Source organism: Chenopodium quinoa, unplaced genomic scaffold (genome assembly GCF_001683475.1).
Source record: "Chenopodium quinoa cultivar QQ74 unplaced genomic scaffold, ASM168347v1, whole genome shotgun sequence".
NCBI lineage: Eukaryota > Viridiplantae > Streptophyta > Magnoliopsida > Caryophyllales > Amaranthaceae > Chenopodium > Chenopodium quinoa.
In genome coordinates this window covers 254,105-266,944 of record NW_018743574.1, presented here as the reverse complement: position 1 = coordinate 266,944, position 12,840 = coordinate 254,105, and the positions used below count along the sequence as shown (strand labels likewise).

The following is a 12,840-nucleotide window of genomic DNA, read 5'->3' as shown; positions in this document are numbered from 1 at the left end:
AAAATACCCCAATTGCACGATTACAAAAGTAGCAAACCGGGGCAACGCCCGTGTAATACTAACTTAGCCTTTGTCTTCGTGTGAGCCTTATTTTGAGAGCTAACTTTAAAGTTCGAGGACGAACTTTCTTTTTTTAGGGGGAGTAGATGTAATACCCCGAAATTTTGAGCATATTTTAGTAAATGATTTTTCTAGTATCAATTTTTAAAATTGGTAATTATTTTCAAATTTATATTTTTATTATTATTTTCGTTAAAAAAATAATAATAAATAAAAAACTGTTTTGAAATTTAAAAAAAAAAAGAGAGAGAGAAAAAGAAGAGTGATTAGTTTTACCGGATGGAGATGAGCTAGTACTACCAAACTCAATCTAATTTGGGTTCTATCTTTTGAACTTTCTAGAGAAATAAATCCCTAAATCCCCTACATTACATATACACCTCCTAAATACCAAAGTTGTTCACCGTACAAAAGAAAACCCACCTTTCTCAATTATTTCTCAAGTAATCAACAATTTTTTATCCCCAACCTTGATCTTTGACTAGTAAGCTATAATTCACCACCATGATTCTCATATGAGATAAATTTGGTTTATTTTGGCAAATTCAAACAACTGATTGAACCTCTCCCTCTGTTTTTATGTCTTACCCGTTCAAAATTCTGGAGCCCATCCTCTTTGATAACTCTTGAAAATCTCAATCCGAATAGTTTACCAGAACAAAACCATGGAAATATCCTATCCTTGGATGAAAGGAAGAAGAAGACAAGCTATTGTGGGTCTCGTGAAATGTGCTTGTAAAGCACCATGTTAAGATTACTTTAATAAGAATAGCTTACCTCAGTATCTAAATTATAATGAGAACATTGTTTTATAAATTGTCTTTTCTCCAATTTTATTATAAAGTAGTTTTCTATATACAAAAAGTAGTACACTAGCTTACTAACCCACGTGAGTATTATATTGTAATACCCTGTATTTTTATACGTATTTTAACTTAAATAAGTATTTCTTAAAGTATTTAAATAATTTGAAATGAATTATTTATGGTGTTTCATTAATTTAAAAAGAATTATTTTAATTAAAAGTTTATTTTTAATTATTTAACAATCTTGAAAATATTTTATTTCATGATTTGGAAACTTTGGGGCATATTATTTATAAAAGGAAATTTTAAAGTCAACGAGTTTTTAAGGAAAGTCAAAATACTAGTTTGAATAGGAAAGATATCATTAAGGGTAGTTTGAATAGTGGAGGCATACATTGATGACATAATAGTCAAATCTAAGCTACAGACGGATCACCTTGCTGACCTCCGAGAAACCTTCACCACCCTCAGGCCCACAAGGTCATGCTTAATCCCTCTGGGAAATTCCTTGAATTTTTTATTGATCAAAGGGGGATAGAGGCCAATCCGGAAAAGGTACAGATGGTAATTGACATGAAGTCACCCCGCACTGTCAAGGAAGTTAAAAAACTTACCAGTTGTCTGGTGGCATTGGGGAGATTCCTCAGCCGGTCAGGTGACAAGTGCCTCTACTTCTTCCAGGCAATAAAAAAAAAGACTAGATTCGAATGGGGAGAAAATTCTGAGGCGGCATTCCAGAAATTGAAAGAGCACCTCCACTCATTGCCACGGCTGGTCAGCCCTCTAGTAGGAGAGGTTCTCTATATGTACTTGGCCGTCTCAGACCATGCCCTTAGCGCCGTTCTCTTAGCTAAGAGAGACGACATTCAGCTCCCGGTCTATTTCATTAGCCATGTTCTTCGAAATGCTGAGCTGCGGTACCCCTTGGTTGAAAATTTTGGCCTTGCTCTTTTCATGGCAATCAAGAAGTTGAAAACATACTTCTTGGCACATCCGGTGGTGGTCTACACAGACCAACCCCTCAAGCGGCCAACGACAACCTTGGAGTCATCCGGCAGAATCCTCAAATGGGCCATTGAAATGTAAAGTCTAGAAATAACTTTTGAACCAAGAAAGGCAGTGAAAGGTCAGACATTCGCCGACTTCATAGTCGAAATGACAAGGCCGGCTTAGCCGGAAAACGTTGATCAGGTTTGGAAGTTATATGTAGACGGGAGCTCTACTATGAACGACTGTGGTGCAGGCGTAATTTGCAAGTCTTAGGAAGGGGACATATACGAATATGCACTACGGTTCAAGTTCCAAGCTTCAAATAATGAGGCGGAATATGAGGCCCTGTTAGCCGGTATTCGTATGTGTAAGGCGGAAGGGGCAAGAAAGGTTGACGCCTGCTTTGATTCTCAGTTGATCGTTAGCCAATACCATGGTGACTATGAGGCCACCCATCCGGCTATGATCAAATATCTGCAGGCGGTCAAAGATGAGGCCGGGACGCTTGACGTATTTCATCTAAGTCAGGTGCCTAGGTCAGAAAATAATCAAGCGGATGCACTATCTAAGCTGGCATCATCCGCCTCTTGTGATACGCCTAGGTCAGTCTTTTGGGAAGTCATGGAAAAAAGAAGAATTGAACATGATCCCATTGGAGTTCTTGACTGAAGCTTGACCTGGATGGATGTCATTCGGGTTTATCTGGCAGACGACACTTTGCCGGATGCCCCTTCAGAAGCGGTTGCATTGAAGAAGCGAGCCGCCAGTTTTGAGATCCATAATGGAGAACTCTTCAGGAAGGGTTACCTCCAACCGCTGCTGAAATGTGTTACCCCAGAAGGGATAAAGAAGTTCTAGAGGATCTGCACTCGGGCTTTTGTGCATCACATATAGGCGGCAGAACTCTAGCAAAAAGGGCCAAGCGGTAAGGCTACTTTTGGAACACTCTTGAGGCAGACGCCATGGAAATGGTGAAGAAGTGTGACAAGTGTCAAAGATTTGGCAAACTTATACACCGCTCGACCACTGATTTGACGGCTATCTACAACCCAGTTCCATTTGCAAAATGGGGCATGAACATCCTAGGTCCATATACGCCTGCTACAGGCGGACGGAGGTACATCTTGGTCGCTGTAGATTACTTCACCAAATGGGTTGAGGCAGAGGCGGCCAAGGGCATTAAGACAAAGGATGTCATCTCCTTTATTTGGAGAAACCTTATCACCCGGTTTGGAGTACCTATGTCTATGGTCTTTGACAATGGCCCTAAGTTTGAAACGCCTACCCTCAAGAGCTGGTTAGGAGATCAAGGGTCTCACATTGTTTTGCATCAGTTGGTCGTCCCCAAGCAAACGACCAAGTTGAAGCCTTCAACAAGCTCATCTCAGACGGCATTAAAAAGAAAATTGAAAGAGCTGGCGGTCTATGGGCAGATGAGTTACCTCATGTCCTATGGGCCATCACAACTAAAAAAGGGACAACCGGTGAAACCCCGTTTCTCATGACATACGGCACTGAAGCCGTTCTGCCTATTGAACATTACGAGCCAACACTTCGAATCATGCTCTATGATGAAGAGGCTAATTGGGAGGCCATGCGTCTAGCATTGGATTCTCTCCCGGAGCGCAGGGGCAATGCCGCCTTGCACTACTACAAAAATAGGCAAAGAGACCTGTTATAATAGGCCTAAGAAACCTCATTAGAGGAGGTCTCTAGCTCACAGGTCTCTTTGGCAAAGAGACCTACTCTATAGAACAGGTCTCTTTGCAATTAATAAGAGACCTCGTAAGTGAGATAACAGGTCTCTTTGGCCATAATAATATTTTGAATCTATGAAGGCAAAGAGACCTGTTATCTTTCTCAACAGGTCTACTGAACGCATTAAAAAGACCTGTTAGGAGAGATAACAGGTCTCTTACGTCTTTAATTTTTTATAAAAAAAAAAACAAAATTTGATACCCTATACAGTATTTGTTCCTATAGGGTACCTATATAGTATTCCTGTACCTGTATTTTGTATTTACTCCATAATCTCATAATGTCCATGGATAATATATTATTAAACTTCTATTAAAAAAATATATTATTAAACTTAAGTGGATGAACACTTTTACAAACATTCATTAATAAAAATTCAAATGTAACCTTCAAAAATACTATACAAAAACATCTAAAAATACTCTATTTATTCCCCAAAAATATAAACCATACTCATTAACGTTAGGCACTAGCAGCAGCTACACCAAAAGAAAAACAGCAACACCCCAGCAACAGGCAGCCCAACAGCAGCAGCAGCTTCAAAAGTCTAAGAAGAACAGCACTAAACCCCACGCAGGCCACAAGCACATCAACACCCTGAATACTCACTCCCTGATCAGGAACTGGTTTTCCAGGAAGAACACCTTGCTTGCTAGATTCTTGCACCGGCCTGTAACAACCAATGCAGTACACAAGTGATAACGAAGTCATGAATAAGACAATGAAATCTCCGTAAGGAAAACATTGAGCATGATGTATGAACAGAGAAAAGATGAAATTTTAAAAAGAACAAATTACACATCAGTAATATCAGTAAATGAAACTAATTACAGGGTAAAAGTGGGCTTGCAGGATTTGGAGGTTAATTGACTGGGGACCTTACATGTTTTGTAGTAGAAAATATCAATAAATAGCTCTAATCCTCTTTGCCACAATATGGTAATTGATACACGTATGAAATCATATCAAAAGCACATAACCAACTGGAAAAATGTATAATATTCTAGAGCTGGTGACTTTTATTCATACAACTGAACACATTAGTATTACTGTCAAGATAATGTAACCTTACCATGGCAGTCACATTAGGATTGCCATCTCGATCACCTCCCATCCATGAACCAAACTTTATGGGCGTACATGTCAAGGGAAGTGTGTTACCAGTGTGCTACAGAAGCATTACATATAAAAACACAAACATAAGAAACAGTTAGACATCTTCTATACGGAAAAGGTAGAGACAATTCACATGGAAACAGACCTTCTTTAAGGCATTACTTATACCCAATTCATCATTATATTTTAAATTATGAACTGATTAATAACTGCTCAGCATATATAGTGCTTTAAATCACAGATCCAGAGCCTTGCTTTATATCCTGATTAATTATGACATGTCTTATTAAATTAGAAAAAATAAACTAATTAATCACCTATTCAATTGATCAATTACCATAACTATTAAAAGACAATTATTCAACCAAGTATTCAATTTTCTAACATTCCAAATTTCTGACCATTTAAACAATTAAACAACAAAAAAATTAGACACAAAACAGAAAAACACAAATACACAATTAACTTAAAATTTCAAAAAAAAAAATCACATAACTCAAGTACTCATTCAAAAATCAACATTCAAAAAATCAATCATAGATTAATGGAATGAGACAATTACACAACTAAATAGACAATAACATAAACAATTAAACAGCAAAAAATACAAAAATCTGATTTTAATCAAATTAGGAATTTAGGGTTATAACTTACTTTAAAATTAGATTGGAGATTTTGGGAAAGTGAAGGAACAATCCACAACCGAAGGTGGGGTCCGCCGGTCTGGTCGTCCGTCATCTCTAGTCGTTGCCTCGCCGGAGGTCTGGTCACGAAGGCAGGTGGTCGGAGTCAAAATATCAAATACGAAGGAGGATTTTTGGTTTTAGTGAATTCACAAAAACAGGGGAAAAAATTTGTAAACTATAAAACAAATCTCCAATACCAATTTACTAAAAAAAAAAAAGGAGTAATTTTGATGGAAAAAATCTACACCATGAACAAAAAGAATCAATAAAAAAAGATATGATAAAAGTACCAACATTCAATTGTAGATGATTTTGTACTAGTATTACCTTTGAAATTCTGAATTAATTGCAGAAATTAGGATCACTTATAACTTATAACTGATGAAATGGAGAGATTATGAAATCAGGGTTTCGTAGAAAAAAAAAAAATCAACCGAATAGAGCATCGTTGTGGTGGCCGGCGCGATTTGTTGGTGACGAATTCAAATCACCTATAGGAATGGATTCATAAAAGGTGGTGACGACGACGGAGTTCTAGAAGAGAGAGAAAGCGACCTTTTGAAGTGCAACTGAATTCCTGATCTGATGAGCGACGATTATAGGTTGGAAATGGTGGGGCTTTTTTACTCCGCCTATGGTTGCAGCGGACTTTCGTGGTGCTTAATTGCACAGAGAAAGGGGAAGGGTAAGAGGAAGGGAGAGAAAGAGGGGATAACGAAGAAAGGGGAAATGGAGTTTCATTAAAGGTGAGAAGAGAAGAGAGAGGAGGTGAAAGAATGGACGGAGGAAAGGCGAGAGTTGGTTTAAGAAGGGTGGGCCCTTACATACATAAGAGACCTGTTATGATAAACAACTGGTCTCTTATCTCTTTTCTATCTACAACAATTGCCCCTTTGACACATTAGAAACCTGTTATCAGTAACGTTAGGTCTCTTATATTAAAGAGACCTGTTGTATCAACCAACATGTCTTTTATTAGAGGTTCCTTTGCCTATTTTTGTAGTAGTGTTGCGTCATGAGATATACCGTCTGAGAATGACGAGAGCCTATAACAGAAGAGTGCAAAAACGACCCTTGATTGTGGGGGACTTTGTGTTACGGAATATGGAGGCCACCGGTAGGGCCAATGCGCAAGGAAAGCTAACCCCCAATTGGGAAGGCCCCTACCGGATTTTTGAAGAAGTTAGAGGCGGCGCCTATCGCCTTGAAACTCCAGACGGTAGGCAGTTAGCCAGAACTTGGAATGTAGATAACTTGAAAAAGTACTACTTCTGAAAACTTGTAAATCTTTGTAAATAGAGTATGTTAATAAAAAGATGTTGTATTTATGTTTTCCTATACAAAGTCCCATCTGTGCAATGCACAACTGGACATACGTCTGCTCTAAATTGAGTAGATATAAGCTAAGTCTCAAACTTAGTAGCTATCTATAAGGCCAATGGCTGGATAGTCTTCAAATCGACTGCTCCAACATGAGCAGGCAACTGGCGACGCCCATTTGGGTGAATTCGTCGAAGAGAGCATCTCCCATTTGGGTGGTACATTGTTCTATAAATCATAACTCAAGCGGTTTTAACCGACTGTCTAGGTTAAAGATAACTCACGACCATTTGAATGATCAATTGAAACCTAGATACAACCGGTCGTTGCTTCAAAGCAACACAAAAGGTAACTGATATCTTGGTCAAATATAACCGGTCTTTGCCAAAAGGCACTACAGCCGGTTACAAACCCAAATTAAGCAAGGTCTAAACCTTAGCAGTTAATTCATAACCTAGTTAATATGCATATGCACGGCCAATGGCCGCCTACATCCTAACAAACGGTGATGATAGATACCCAAAGGGTAACTCGCAACCGATTAAACGAATAATCTAGGTTGGCCCTAGCCGACACCGTCTGCTAATCCAACTTGGAGAATAATTCTACTTTTAATATGGTCAATGACCGTCTGTCTATCCGTCCGGATGCTTGATTGGACGACTGCCTGTTTAGGGTTGGGCAATTCCTAGCAAACAACCGTCCAGGGGCAGGAAAAGCCAATGCATCTGGCATACCACATCCGGCATACCGCATGTGCTGAGTCAAATTGCAAAAAGAAAAAGATTTGTATGAGCATACTAGAAAAATTGCAAAATTGAAGCAGATTATATCAAAGGCAAATATGGGAAAAACCGACTCAGTCGGCAAATTCTACTAATAAAAAATCATTGTCAGCCGGAACTACGTCTGGGGAAAAGAAGAATACATGAAATACTTGGCTCGCAGGCCGGAGATAGAAAGAAAAGCAATCAAGATTCACTGCTGCTGGCGAGGCTGAGACGTCTGACCTTAGCTAGATGAAGGAGCATCTTGAGTTTGCTGGGGTTGAGCTTCATCACTACTAGAAAACAGTCAATCAACGACGGAAAAAATCCGTCGGAAAACCCTGAAATTCCGTCGGAAAGCATTGTCGGAAGACCTTTTGTAGGTATTTTGCGATATTCCGTCGGAAATGCCTATTCCGATGGAATTTCCGACGGATTTGTTTCTGTCGGCGCTTTTGTTGACTTTCAATGTAAATCCGTCGCAAGGTTCCGACGGAAATTTCCGTCGGAGTGGGATATTTTCCGACGGAAATTTCCGTCGGTAGGGGAGATGTTTCAACGAAATTTTCCGTCGGAGACGGGATATTCCGATGGAAAATTTCGTCGGAAAAATAAATAAAAAAAATAAAAAAAAAAACAGCCACCACCCCACCTGCCCAGACCACCCCCACCTGCACCCGCACCCACACCTAGCGCCACCAGACTACCCCCTTACCCACCACACCAACATTGCCCACCTACCCCCCTAACCCACCCACCCACACCACCACCACCACCAGCCCACCCCACCCCCTGCCCCCCTGACTACCCCTCTACCCACCACACCTTAACCCCACCGTAACCCACCAAAACCTCTAACCCAAACCCTAACCCACCACACCTTTTCCCAAACCTTAACCCACCACACCTTAATCCCACCATAACCCACCAACCCGAACCCACCTCACCACCCACCAAAAAAACCCTTAACCCGTGAAAAAAAAAAATTAAACAAAATTTATAACATAAAATAAAAAACAGAAATTAAAAATTAAATAAATAGATCTAAAATCAACACAATTCAAAATTTAACAAAAATATACATTGAAATTTAACAATTCAAAATTTAGCAAAAATTTAACTTAAATATACAATTATTTCAAAAACTAAAAGTTATACATTGAAAATTTGAACAAAATAAAACTAGATCTAATTCTAACCAAAATTAAATGTAGATCTTTCTTCGGTGTTGGTGTTGTCGGAGGTTGTTGCGGTGGTGGTGTTCTTGCGCGGCCTTGATGTAGCCGGTGGTTGTTGCGGTGGTGTTCTTCTTGGCGGTTGTTGCGGACGGTGGTTGTTGTAGTGGTGGTGGTGTTGCAAAGAGGAGTGATAAGGAGATCGAGAAGAAAGAGAAAGGGGGAAAAAGAGGGATGAGAAGAGAAGAAGGAGGGATGAGAAGAGAAGAAGGAGGGATGAGAAATTAAAGGGAAAGAAGAAGAAGAACAGTCAGGCAGAGGAGAGGGAAAGAAAGAGAAAGAAGAGAGGAGAGAGGAGAGAGAAGAAGAAAAGGGGTGTGGAGAGAGAATAGGAAAGAAAGAGAATTAGAGGGGGGTGTTATCAGATTTTCGTGTTTTTAGATTTAGTTTTTTTTTTTAATTTTTTTTTAAAAAAAATTCCGTCGGAAATTTCCGACGGATTTTAAATCCGTCGAAAATTTCCTACGGAATTAAAACCCGTAGGAAATTAATATGTTCTGAGGGATTTATTTTCCCTCGGAATTTACAGCTTCCGACGGAAATTTCTGTCGGTAGATATTTTCCGAGGGAATATTCCGTCGGAAGCAATAAATTCCGAGGGAAAAAAAATCCGTCGGAATATTTCTGAGGGATTTTCTGTCGCAACTTATTTTTTCCAACGGATATTTCTGACAGACCAAAATTCCGTCGGAAATTTCGAATTCTCCAACGGTATTTAAGTCCGTCGGAACTATTCCGTTGGAAAACGACCTATTTCTAGTAGTGCATTAGCCTCACCCGACGCTCGTTCTTCCGCCTGCTCCTCCTCTTCTTCCTCAACAATGCCAGCACATTCCTCGAAGGGAGCTGGCTTCTCAAGCCTAAGGGCTTAAGCGTCGTACACCTTGGTGGAAAAACTCCCATTCGGTGTCCGGGTGGATGAGGGTCCAGGCCATCTTCATGCGAGCCTCGCAGTCCCGCTCAGTTTCAGCAACCAGCCGAACCTGCTCGGCTTCTAGCTTGGCCTTGTGGTCAGCCTACATTTGGGCCAGCTCATTCTTCATCCGGGAGACGTCTGCCCTCAATTGGGTGTTCTCCTTGTGGCATCCCCCAGCGCTTTGACATCAGCCTGGAGGTTCTTAACTTGCAGCTCAAAGTCAGCCGCCTTCTTGTTGGACACGTCAGCAGCCGCAGTGAGCTCCTTGATTGTCTCCTCCTGTTTCATCTCCAGGATTTTAGTTTAAATTTCATACATTAAAGTGTTGTATTGAGTAACATCAATAAGGTCAGCCGCCCGCCTATTGGCGTCTCTTACCTCCTCTTGCTTTTTCCTCAAGGGAACCTTGAGGCCCTCTACTCTTAACATCACCTGCAAAATCAGCTGGAAAAGGGTTAGCCTCTCAATTATGGTACAACTGGCAAAAGAGTAAATTGTACAAAAGCACCCAACCGACCAATTACCTTAGCAAGCAGCGAGTTAATGCGGTCAATGTTGACCTGGTGCACACCCGGCACCGCCTCCTTTTCGGACCGGGTGTGGGTCCTCAGCATCCTCTTGGCATATTGTTGGAGGTCAGGCCAACGAGAAGAGGCATCTGCATCAACAGATTTATTTGTTAAGTATTGAGCATGGGCAGCACCTACATTCTGCCGGCTGCTTGAAGAATCCCTTGATTGGGTAGCTTAGGACTTGACTCGCATAGGCCCAAGCAGCCAGGGGGATCAAAGGTGATAGCCATACCTTCATTTTCAGGCTGAGGGGTCATCCCACCCCCAGCTGCATTGGAACCGGTCGCTATAGCAAGCTGCCCGCTTGAGGGAGTTTCAGGCTCCATCGTCTTAATCTCAGTCGGCCTTGTGTTTAGGCCAAGGTCTTTCAGGATCTTGCCTGTTGAGGTGGGCCTTTCAGGCACAGGAAGCCTTCCGGAAGAGGGAGGGGCAGCCAGAGTCCTCCTAGACTTAGAAGGAGGCTGGGAGGGCTCTTCGCCCACTCTTTTTAGCATCTTTCTCAAGGAGCGAGGGATGTTCTTGCTCCTCGTCTGAAAAAGAAACAATACAACCGATTAATATCAAAATTGACATCAAACTATATAGACGGTAATATCAGCCGAATCTTACCCCATCATCCTTGGCCGCCAGTTTTGCCCCTTCTTCTCTAACTGCTCCTTTCGAATCTGAGCAGCCGATTTAGTGGGTGTCTTCTATGGAGGAACCATCTCTAATCCTTTCTCTGCAAAGAAGAAAATCAAAAAGTCAAAATCCATTCAAGCATGATACAGACGGCGTAAAGTGCCGGTTATCAGTTAACATACGTCTGCTAAACATTGTGCTAAAGCCACAGGCGGAAAGGAATGCCTCGTCCTTTAGCCAATCCGGATGAGGGACCCAGTTCTTGGGGACAATGACTTCAGTCCCATCATCCAAAGGCAGGGAGGTCTTCTTGAAGAGCCCTGTCTCCATTATTTGCATCCAAGCCTCTTCCGGTACTTTAGGAAGGGCGCATTTCTTTCCAAGGAGAGCCGGGTTCTTAATGTAGTAACGCAACCGGTGGTTTAGATGCAACGATTGGGAAGAAACCAAGTAAAACTTGCTCTTCCAGCTACTCTACTTTGACGCCTTGTAAAGCGTCATCATGTATTCCGAATGCGAAGTCAACATATACCACGCATTCCAGCTGCCTAGGGCACGGCTAAGGTAGTGCATATGTGCAAACGCCTCCCAGCTAGGCATTATGTCCTGCATCTCGCAGGCGACAATGTATCCTAATCTATTCACCCAAGAATTGGGTGTTAACTGCCAAACGCCAAGGTCGTAGCCTCTTAGAATGGCTTTTATTGTATTATGGAGGGGGAACCGGAGGCCAGCTTTGAATGCCGCCTCATAACAGCCAAAATAGTTGTCGGCATGATCAAGGTCATCATCTCAGACGACAGTTGCCTCTACAGGTGGCACCATAATTTCCCATCCTACCCCAACCGGGCGCTTCTGTAAAAATCCGGGTAAGGTAGCGTTTAGAGTGACCACATCCCTGGCGATCATGTGCGCCTCTGTTGGATTATTGATTGAAGGCCATTTATACGCCTCCTCATCCTCTTGGGGGGCATCCGGTTCCAAGGTAGACTCTGAAGAGTCTGATTGTTGGACGGTCTCTTCACTGCCTGTATCCTCGGATTCTTCCAAGATATCATCACTGGGCGTGCTAGGTACACCTGGATGATCATAATGTACAATGTCATCCGGAGCTTTGGCTGAGCCGTCTGATTGGTAATCGGGGTCTACAGCCGTCCGTCCCGTCCGAGCCATTCTGTCTTGCACATGAACAGAGACGGTCAGATTCATAGAAGAGTAAGGGTGGTCCAAACACCCCCAGACGACATCCCCAGTCCTAGACTCAGCCGTATCCAGTGACCGGCTGACAACTGTCATATGACGTGCCGTGTGTGTGTAGGGTGAGTCTATTATTCTTTACAAGCTATACAACCGAAAAAACTCAAAAAAGTTGCAAAGGGTAGAGACGGTACTTCGAAGAAGTTTAAAGTTTGGGGGAGGTTGACTATCTAAATCAGCAGGCAGAATTCTCTTTGTTGCTTGCTAGATACCCAGACGGTTGCCCAGATGCACCCTCTTGAAGAGCAACTAAAAATTGGAGAAAAACCCAGACGTTCCTCTGAAGTTTTGCTTGAAGATACCCCAGATGGTTGACCGGCTGTGGGTGTATTGAAAGCTAGGAGGATGTCAAGAGACCCTCAGGCGGTTTTAATATGTTTTGAATGAAGAACACTCAGACGGTGACCGGTTAAGTGAAGAAAAGGAAGACGGTTGTGCAAGAACTAGCAGCCGATATCAGAGCTCTCTTTCTCTCAAAAAATTTCTCAAAAAATTGCAAAGTGTGAAAATGAGGGGAGGGGGTCTCTACTTATAGAGAACCCCAGAAGGCGAACCATCACCTTCGAAATTCAAATTCAAAAAAAAAAATCGGGAGGAGAGAGAAGGAGACAAAACATCACCTTCTCAGAGCATGACACTTGTCACAGGTGCCACGTGGCAAGCCACGTCACACCTGTGAGGGGCAAATGTTTAGGGTAAAAATACCCTGTCCACGCGAACCAATTGCGTGCTGACA

At 41.9% G+C, this 12,840-nt stretch overlaps 1 long non-coding RNA gene across 1 annotated transcript; it reads right to left on the bottom strand.

The window, feature by feature from the left end:
- Positions 1 to 3,915: 3,915 nt before the first annotated feature.
- Positions 3,916 to 6,212, bottom strand: LOC110681804. The gene is made up of 4 exons (XR_002503347.1): positions 5,744 to 6,212; positions 5,385 to 5,493; positions 4,687 to 4,782; positions 3,916 to 4,284 (listed from the first exon to the last, which is right to left on the bottom strand). It is a non-coding gene; the product is annotated as an uncharacterized LOC110681804 (long non-coding RNA).
- Between the last annotated feature and the right edge of the window lie 6,628 nt (positions 6,213 to 12,840).